The 7486-nt window shown below is 54.2% G+C and overlaps 2 non-coding genes and 1 pseudogene across 2 annotated transcripts in view; all 3 read right to left on the reverse strand.

Annotated features, from left to right (window-relative positions):
• Positions 1 to 486, reverse strand: part of LOC146812725 (28S ribosomal RNA) — a 3762-nt gene extending 3276 nt beyond the window's left edge. The window contains exon 1 of the ribosomal RNA XR_014967070.1: positions 1 to 486. This exon is cut by the window's left edge and continues 3276 nt beyond it. This is a non-coding gene — a ribosomal RNA (28S ribosomal RNA).
• Positions 487 to 926: 440 nt separating this feature from the next.
• On the reverse strand, positions 927 to 1073 carry LOC146812726 (5.8S ribosomal RNA). Its single transcript, XR_014967085.1, has one exon. It is a non-coding gene; the product is annotated as a 5.8S ribosomal RNA (ribosomal RNA).
• A 945-nt stretch (positions 1074 to 2018) lies between these two features.
• LOC146812727 (18S ribosomal RNA) lies at positions 2019 to 2709 on the reverse strand (annotated as a pseudogene; the record flags this gene model as incomplete).
• Positions 2710 to 7486: the final 4777 nt, after the last annotated feature.

A 7486-nucleotide genomic window follows, 5' to 3' on the forward strand; every position in this document is an offset into this window, starting at 1 on the left:
GGCCACCGACCTTCCCGCCGTGTTGAATCCTCCGGGTGGACTGTACAGACCCCACCCGTTTACCTCTCAACGGTTTCATGCCCTCTTGAACTCTCTTCAAAGTTCTTTTCAACTTTCCCTTATGGTACTTGTTGGCTATCGGTCTGGTGCCCGTATTTAGCCTTAGATGGAGTTTACCACCCACTTTGGGCTGCATTCCCAAGCAACCCGACTCTGAGAAGACCCGATCTCGGCATGCCTTGGGCCGCTACCGGCCTAACACCGTCAGCAGGGTGAGCCTCGCTCAGAAGGACTTGGGCCCCCTGAGCGACGCCGGGGAGTCAGTCATCTGTACGCCACATTTCCCGTGCCCGCCGCCGGGCGGGGATACGGCGCTGGGCTCTTCCCTCTTCACTCGCCGTTACTGGGGGAATCCTGGTTAGTTTCTTTTCCTCCGCTTAGTAATATGCTTAAATTCAGCGGGTCGCCACGTCTGATCTGAGGTCGTAGTCGGAAGAAAACCCCGGAGCATTAAGGGGGAGCCGGGGAAGGCCAGCCCCCTGCCGGAGCAGGGGCTTGGCCTCCCGGCAGCGTGCGCCCTCTTTCCCCAGATCGCATCTGGAGGGGTTTTGCCCTAGCCGGGAAGTCGGCCGTGGAGGAGGGCGCCCGAGGCGCGAGCGCGTTGGCAGCCGGTGGGACACCACGGACAGCCACGCGCGGCACGCAGCCAGGCACCCCGGGATGGGCCCGGGGCGGACCGGTCGCCAGGCCCCTTCTCGGGGGCCAGGCGCACCGGTGGCGTACCTCCGCGGAAGGACTCGGTGAAGGACCCTGCCATGGGGCGATCAGGGGGTCTGACCTTGTGGGGGGACGAAGGTGAAGCGGAGCTCACCCTGCGACGGCCCTAGCCGCGTCCTTGGGAAGCCCCGGGGCAATTGACGACCGAGCGACCCTCAGACAGGCGTAGCCTAAGGAGGAACCCGGGGCTGCGTTTGAAGTGTCGATGATCAATGTGTCCTGCAATTCACACTAATTCTTGCAGCTAGCTGCGTTCTTCATCGACGCGCGAGCTGAGTGATCCACCGCCAAGAGTCACAGGCAACTTTTCGAAAACGTTCGCCCACCTGCGGGTGCAGGAGAGGCGGGAGGAAGGCGACGCCGTCCGTCCACCGCCTGCACGGCGAGATGGCCCGGGCGCCCCGTTCAGGGCTTCCCCTCTGGGAGTCAGACAGCACCGTTGGGAGAAAAAAACATTGCCAGGCGCTCGGCCCGGGAGCCCACCCGGGGGGCGAGGGAGGGGGCTCCGGGAGCGACGGGAGCAGGCAGCCCCGCAGCTAGAGGGTCCGCGCGAGTCTTCAAACCCCTCAGCCCGGCCACACGGGACCGGGTCGAACCGGGTACCTGGCAACGAGGGAGAGTCGCCGCACCTGCACATCAGCCGTCCGACGCCGGGCGGCCCTGAGCTGTGCCAGCGAGCTGGCGATCAGCCCACCACCACCCTCGCCTGGGTCGGAGGCACCGGAAGGGAAGAGCCAGTCGGCTCCCCATCCCGCACGCATCCCACTGAGAGGATCCGGGGTCCCCTCGGCCCCTTCTTTTCCAGGCCGCCCTGCCGGGCGAGAAGGGCCGCTCCTTGGTCACCCGGAACCCGGTCAGGTCGGGCTGGGACTCAGGACGCGGGAGGGCCCAGCCGGCGCCAGGGCCTTTTCGAGGGAGGGGTGGTGCCAGCCAGGGGATGCACTGCCATTCGGTTCCCCCCCACCGTTGGGGGGGGTCGTGCCGGGTGAGCTTGGGTTCCGTCTCAGAGAGGGACATGGGATGGGGGCCGCCCCCGTCCCAGGTCACTCGTGCATTGGTCGGGCCTTCCCCCGGGGAAAGGGGCCCGCCGAAGTACCGGTCCTCACCTGAGCACCCCATGCGGCCACGGGGCGCACCAGGGCAGGGCCGGGCCCTGTGCCTACGGTGCGTGCTCGCAGGAGGTGGGCCGAGGGCTTCGGGCTGCGATGTCGGTCACCCGGGCCCCTCCGCTGTTAATGATCCTTCCGCAGGTTCACCTACTGAAACCTTGTTATGACTTTTACTTCCTCTAGATAGTCAAGTTTGATCGTCTTTTTGGCGCTCCACCAGGGCCGTTGCCAGCCCCGCCGGGCTGCTCCGAGGACCTCACTAAACCATCCGATCGGTAGTAGCGACGGGCGGTGTGTACAAAGCGCAGGGACTTAATCAACGCGAGCTTATGACCTGCACTTACTGGGAATTCCTCGTTCATAGGAAATAATTGCAATCCCCAATCCCTATCACGAACGGGGTTCAGCTGGTTACCCGCACCTGTCGGCGAAGGGTAGACACACGCTGATCCGTTCAGTGTAGCGCTCGTGCAACCCCGGACATCTAAGGGCATCACAGACTTGTTATTGCTCGATCTCGAGTGGCTGAACGCCACTTGTCCCTCTAAGAAGTTGGACGCCAACCGCTGGGGGTCGCGTAACTAGCAAGCATGGAGGAGTCTCGTTCGTTATCGGAATTAACCAGACAAATCACTCCACCAAATAATAACAGCCATGCACCACCACCCACAGAATCAAGAAAGAGCTATCAATCTGTCAATCCTTTCCGTGTCCGGGCCGGGTGAGGCTTCCTGTGTTGAGTCAAATTAAGCCGCAGGCTCCACTCCTGGTGGTGCCCTTCTGTCAATTCCTTTAAGTTTCAGCTTTGCAACCATACTCCCCCCGGAACCCAAAGACTTTGGTTTCCCGGAAGCTGCTCGGCGGGTCATGGGAATAACGCCGCCGGATCGCTAGTCGGCATCGTTTATGGTCGGAACTACGATAGTATCTGATCGTCTTTGAACCTCCGACTTTCGTTCTTGATTAATGAAAACATTCTTGGCAAATGCTTTCGCTTTGGTTCATCTTGCACCTGTCCAAGAATTTCATCTCTAGCGGCACAATACGAATGCTCCCGGCCGTCCCTCTTAATCATGGCCCCAGTTCCGAAAACCAACAAAATAGAACCAGAGTCCTTGTTCTGCTCGATTTTCCCGGCCTTCTTGTGTGGCACAACGATGGAATGTGACTTCAGTCTCTTATCATTCAAGTCTAAGGGTTAGAGTAGTGAATGGAGCCTATTTACTAGGCACTTCGACATGATTCTGTGCTCTTCCCCATAGATCAGGGCTCGCACACATAGCCTAGGGGATAGATTTGTTAGTATTAGGGATAACCTGTCCTGTAGTGAGGGTATTTCACGGAGCTGTGCTGAATTCAGGCCTGGTAGGCCTCAAACGGGAGAGACTCCATCTTTCTTTCTGCTCCGGCAGCTTGGGATGCTTCTAGGTCAAACGTAATGTTTTAGTTATGAGGTGTTATTCGCTTGGAGAGAACCGGTTCAGGCCGGCCCTTATCGAAGGATTGTATTTTTCTTCATGCCGAAGACACTACATCAGGCCGGCCGGCTGGGAACGTGTCCTTGGTACGGGGAGGTACAAGAATTTGGTGGGCGGCAGGTTACGGGCCGGAATTTTCCATGAGGAAACGCACCTCTATATTAGTGAAAGTCTGAGGCAGTTACATGTTCAGTCCGTAGGCGGCATCTAGCCGTTAGCAGTAAAGCTATTACTTATTCCAGGGAAGACAGACGCCATCTTGAAGGCGGAGAAGAACCGAGAGACAGATGCTCTTATAGCCAGAGAGGAGAGAGTAGCCGATAAGGAAGAGGTCCCAGTGACTCGGAGAAGGGTGATTCCAGGCGAGCCGAGACACAGACGAGAAGGGAACCTAGATGACCACTGAGTGCAGGCTACATACTACTAAGGTGATGTCGACCCTTTCTTATTAGAGTGTACAACTTAATCTTTCACTTTTCTTTGCAGGTTATGTGTTATATCATAATGTTATGTGATTGTGTATGTAATGAGTAATAAAGTATCCAGTTTGTAGTGAACCAACATGTGCTGCGTGTTCTTGTATAAGAGGGTAGACTATTCTTCTAGTCAGCTGCGGCTACATGAACAGATGTTAACCCTGATCAGGTAAGTGGTAACTGAATAAGGGAAAGAGGAGCCCCTCGAACCTGAGAACAGGCTATGCTCGAACTGGCAATCCTTGTGTGATCTGATGAATAGTGAGACTGATTCCCTTTTTGTATGTTATGGTGATCATAGGATGAACTGTCGTATGAGACTGCCGTCTAGGTAGAGAGGTCTGGATTCGTATAGGATCGCGAGGCCGCCACTTGTGATACTGTCGTATGGGCAGAGAGGTCTGGATTCGTAGGGGATCGCGAGGCCGCCGATTGTGCTGAGACTGCCGTCTGGGTAGAGAGGTCTGGGTTCGTATGGGACCGCGAGGCCGCCACTTGTGATACTGTCGTATGGGCAGAGAGGTCTGGATCCGTATGGGATCGCGAGGCCGCCGATTGTGCTGAGACTGCCGTCTGGGTAGAGAGGTCTGGGTTCGTATGGGACCGCGAGGCCGCCACTTGTGATACTGTCGTATGGGCAGAGAGGTCTGGATCCGTATGGGATCGCGAGGCCGCCGATTGTGCTGAGACTGCCGTCTGGGTAGAGAGGTCTGGATTCGTATGGGATCGCGAGGCCGCCACTTGTGATACTGTCGTATGGGCAGAGAGGTCTGGATTCGTGTGGGATCGCGAGGCCGCCACTTGTGATACTGTCGTATGGGCAGAGAGGTCTGGATCCGTATGGGATCGCGAGGCCGCCGATTGTGCTGAGACTGCCGTCTGGGTAGAGAGGTCTGGATTCGTGTGGGATCGCGAGGCCGCCACTTGTGATACTGTCGTATGGGCAGAGAGGTCTGGATTCGTGTGGGATCGCGAGGCCGCCACTTGTGATACTGTTGTATGGGCAGAGAGGTCTGGATCCGTATGGGATCGCGAGGCCGCCGATTGTGCTGAGACTGCCGTCTGGGTAGAGAGGTCTGGATTCGTGTGGGATCGCGAGGCCGCCACTTGTGATACTGTCGTATGGGCAGAGAGGTCTGGATTCGTGTGGGATCACGAGGCCGCCACTTGTGATACTGTCGTATGGGCAGAGAGGTCTGGATCCGTATGGGATCGCGAGGCCGCCGATTATAAGAGGTCTTGGTATGTATAGTAGGAATCCCCTGTCCTTAGGTGGTAGATATATGTGGTTGCACTATTGTAAATAGGTTCTAGGGAGGGGGTAACGTTCTGGCTGGGTTAGTGAGGCTCTGATGAGCAGGTTCTATCTGATCCGAAAACCCAAGCAGAACATTTGGCGTCACGAACCGTTTACGAAACCTGTGTGCGTTGTGGTTGTATCGTGTTTGCTTTCGCCGCGTGCGTGGTTTCGTCTGAAAATTATTCGTATATAATTGTGTGTAGTTTTCTTTTCTCTTTCTTCTTTTTCTTTTTCTCTTTTTCTTTCTTTTCCGAGATGTTTTCTAGAAAGTCGAAATCTACTTTTAAGTTGCCCGTTGATATTCCCGGTTGGGATTCAACGCCTTATGAAGCCTTAGCCCGTGAGTGGGCTGATTCTACTGGTTTGAGTGAGAATTGGAATTCTTTTTTGGAGCTGGCGGAGCCGGCTAATGTGATTACTTGTTTACAGAAGGCGCCGGTATCTAAGGGTGATGAGCTTCCCGTTTTGGGGCGCAGAGGTTGGATTGTTCTGTCTGCGTACAGAATTCTGCATGAGAGGTTGTTGAAGTTACAGAACTTGCATAAGGATTTGGAAGCGAACTTTGTTGAGATTCAGAATGCTCATACTTTGTTGCGGTGTCAGAATAAGTTGCTTGCTGACAAACTTGAGACGTACCAAACTATTGCCGAAAGGGCGGCTGTGCGAATTGCTCGTTATAAATACAAGAATCGGCGTGGTCGGGTTTCGACGCGAAAGGTGCGTCTGGTCGTGGCGAAAGCCGGACTGGATTGGAATCCTGATGAATGGGATGGTAATATCTGGAACTCGAGTGATTCTCCTTCCTCGGGTGAGGAGTCTGCCAAGCGCGAGTCCTCTCGCTCCGGCCGTGATTGTAAGTCTGCTTCTTGCGCCTCTGATGGTGCACCCCGTGATTGCGCTCGTCCTTCGAGCGGGGTCGATGCTTCTTCCACTGATTGTTCCTCTACGTGTACTGGTCGTGCTCCTTGTGATGCTCGTCCCGCGGTCTCGGTGCATCCAGTTTTTCGGCGGAAGGTGCAGCAGGCTCCCGGTGCTCCGAATGGTATTGCTTTAGACTCTTTGGAGGATTTTACTCAACAAGAAATTAGTGATATTTTGCAGCGATTTCGGCAGCGAGCTGGTGAGACCTTACTCACATGGATGGTGCGCCTTTATGAACTGGGCGCTGCTGGCATTATGTTGGATGCTGGCGATTGTTTGAAGTTTTGTTCCTTGAGTTCGGATTCTACTGTACAGGATCATTTTCGTAACTTTAATGCTGGTGGTCAAATTTCTTTGCTTCAATTGGCGACTGAGGGTTGTAATCAAAAATATCCTACTGAGTCTGACTGGCCTGTGAATGACAAACCGTGGTATACTTTGCGCGATGCTGCACAACGTCTCAAAGAGGAGGTGATGAAAACGGCAATTTTTCTGAATACTGCTGACAGGTTGCTTGATGGTTTCTTGACATCTTCTGTGCGGAATCGTATTATTCGTTCTTCCCCTGTTGCTTATAAGCAGGTCATGATGACTTTATTGATTAATCAGACTGGTAACATGTTATCTGTGGTGCTGGAATCGGTACGCCAACTCGGTGAGTTGGGTGAGTGGTTTAAACCTGAACGGCAGTCCCGGCCTGACACTCGTACTCCTGGTGACAATAAACTTACTAGACGTGATATGTTTTTTGGTCTTATGGCCGATGGTGTGCGGAAGGAAGACATTGATGGTGAGACTACTTCTCGTTTGTGGGAAATGTTTCGCAAATGTGGCTTGGATCGAAAGGAGGGTGCCCGGCGTGTTCGGACAACTGAGTGTGATCGTGGTTTTTCTGACGGTAGCGATGATGACGACCGCCGTGGGCGCTCTGATCGTCGTGATGATCGACGTTATGTACGTGATTTGGCCCCCCGTCGTGAGAGAGACAGGGAGAGAGAGGGGGAAAGAGAGAGGGGGAGAGATGATTATGTTAACAGCAGACGTAGAGATGATAGGGATCAATCCCCTGAGTTGAGAAGGAGAGAGGATCGACACATATTGGCCGATCGAAACCGGCAGTACAATGCAGAGAACAGTAATCCATTTCGTAATGGAGATGGATATGAACAGGAGGTATCGATACCTGGGAAACGTGAGAGTCTTTATCCTGATTTATCCTGGTACACAGAACGCAGTAAAAAGGACTAGGAAATAGGTCAAGCTCCAGTACACAGATGGGCTCACAGAGATAATAGACCCTATGTAGATATTGATATTTATTGGAGACATCGTAATATCCAAAGGGCCCGAGCATTGGTAGATACAGGAGCGGAGGCCACTCTTATTCATGGAAAATCAAAGAAGTTTAAAGGTCAGCCTTTTACA

Source organism: Triturus cristatus, chromosome 7 (genome assembly GCF_964204655.1).
Source record: "Triturus cristatus chromosome 7, aTriCri1.1, whole genome shotgun sequence".
Classification (NCBI taxonomy): Eukaryota; Metazoa; Chordata; class Amphibia; order Caudata; family Salamandridae; genus Triturus; species Triturus cristatus.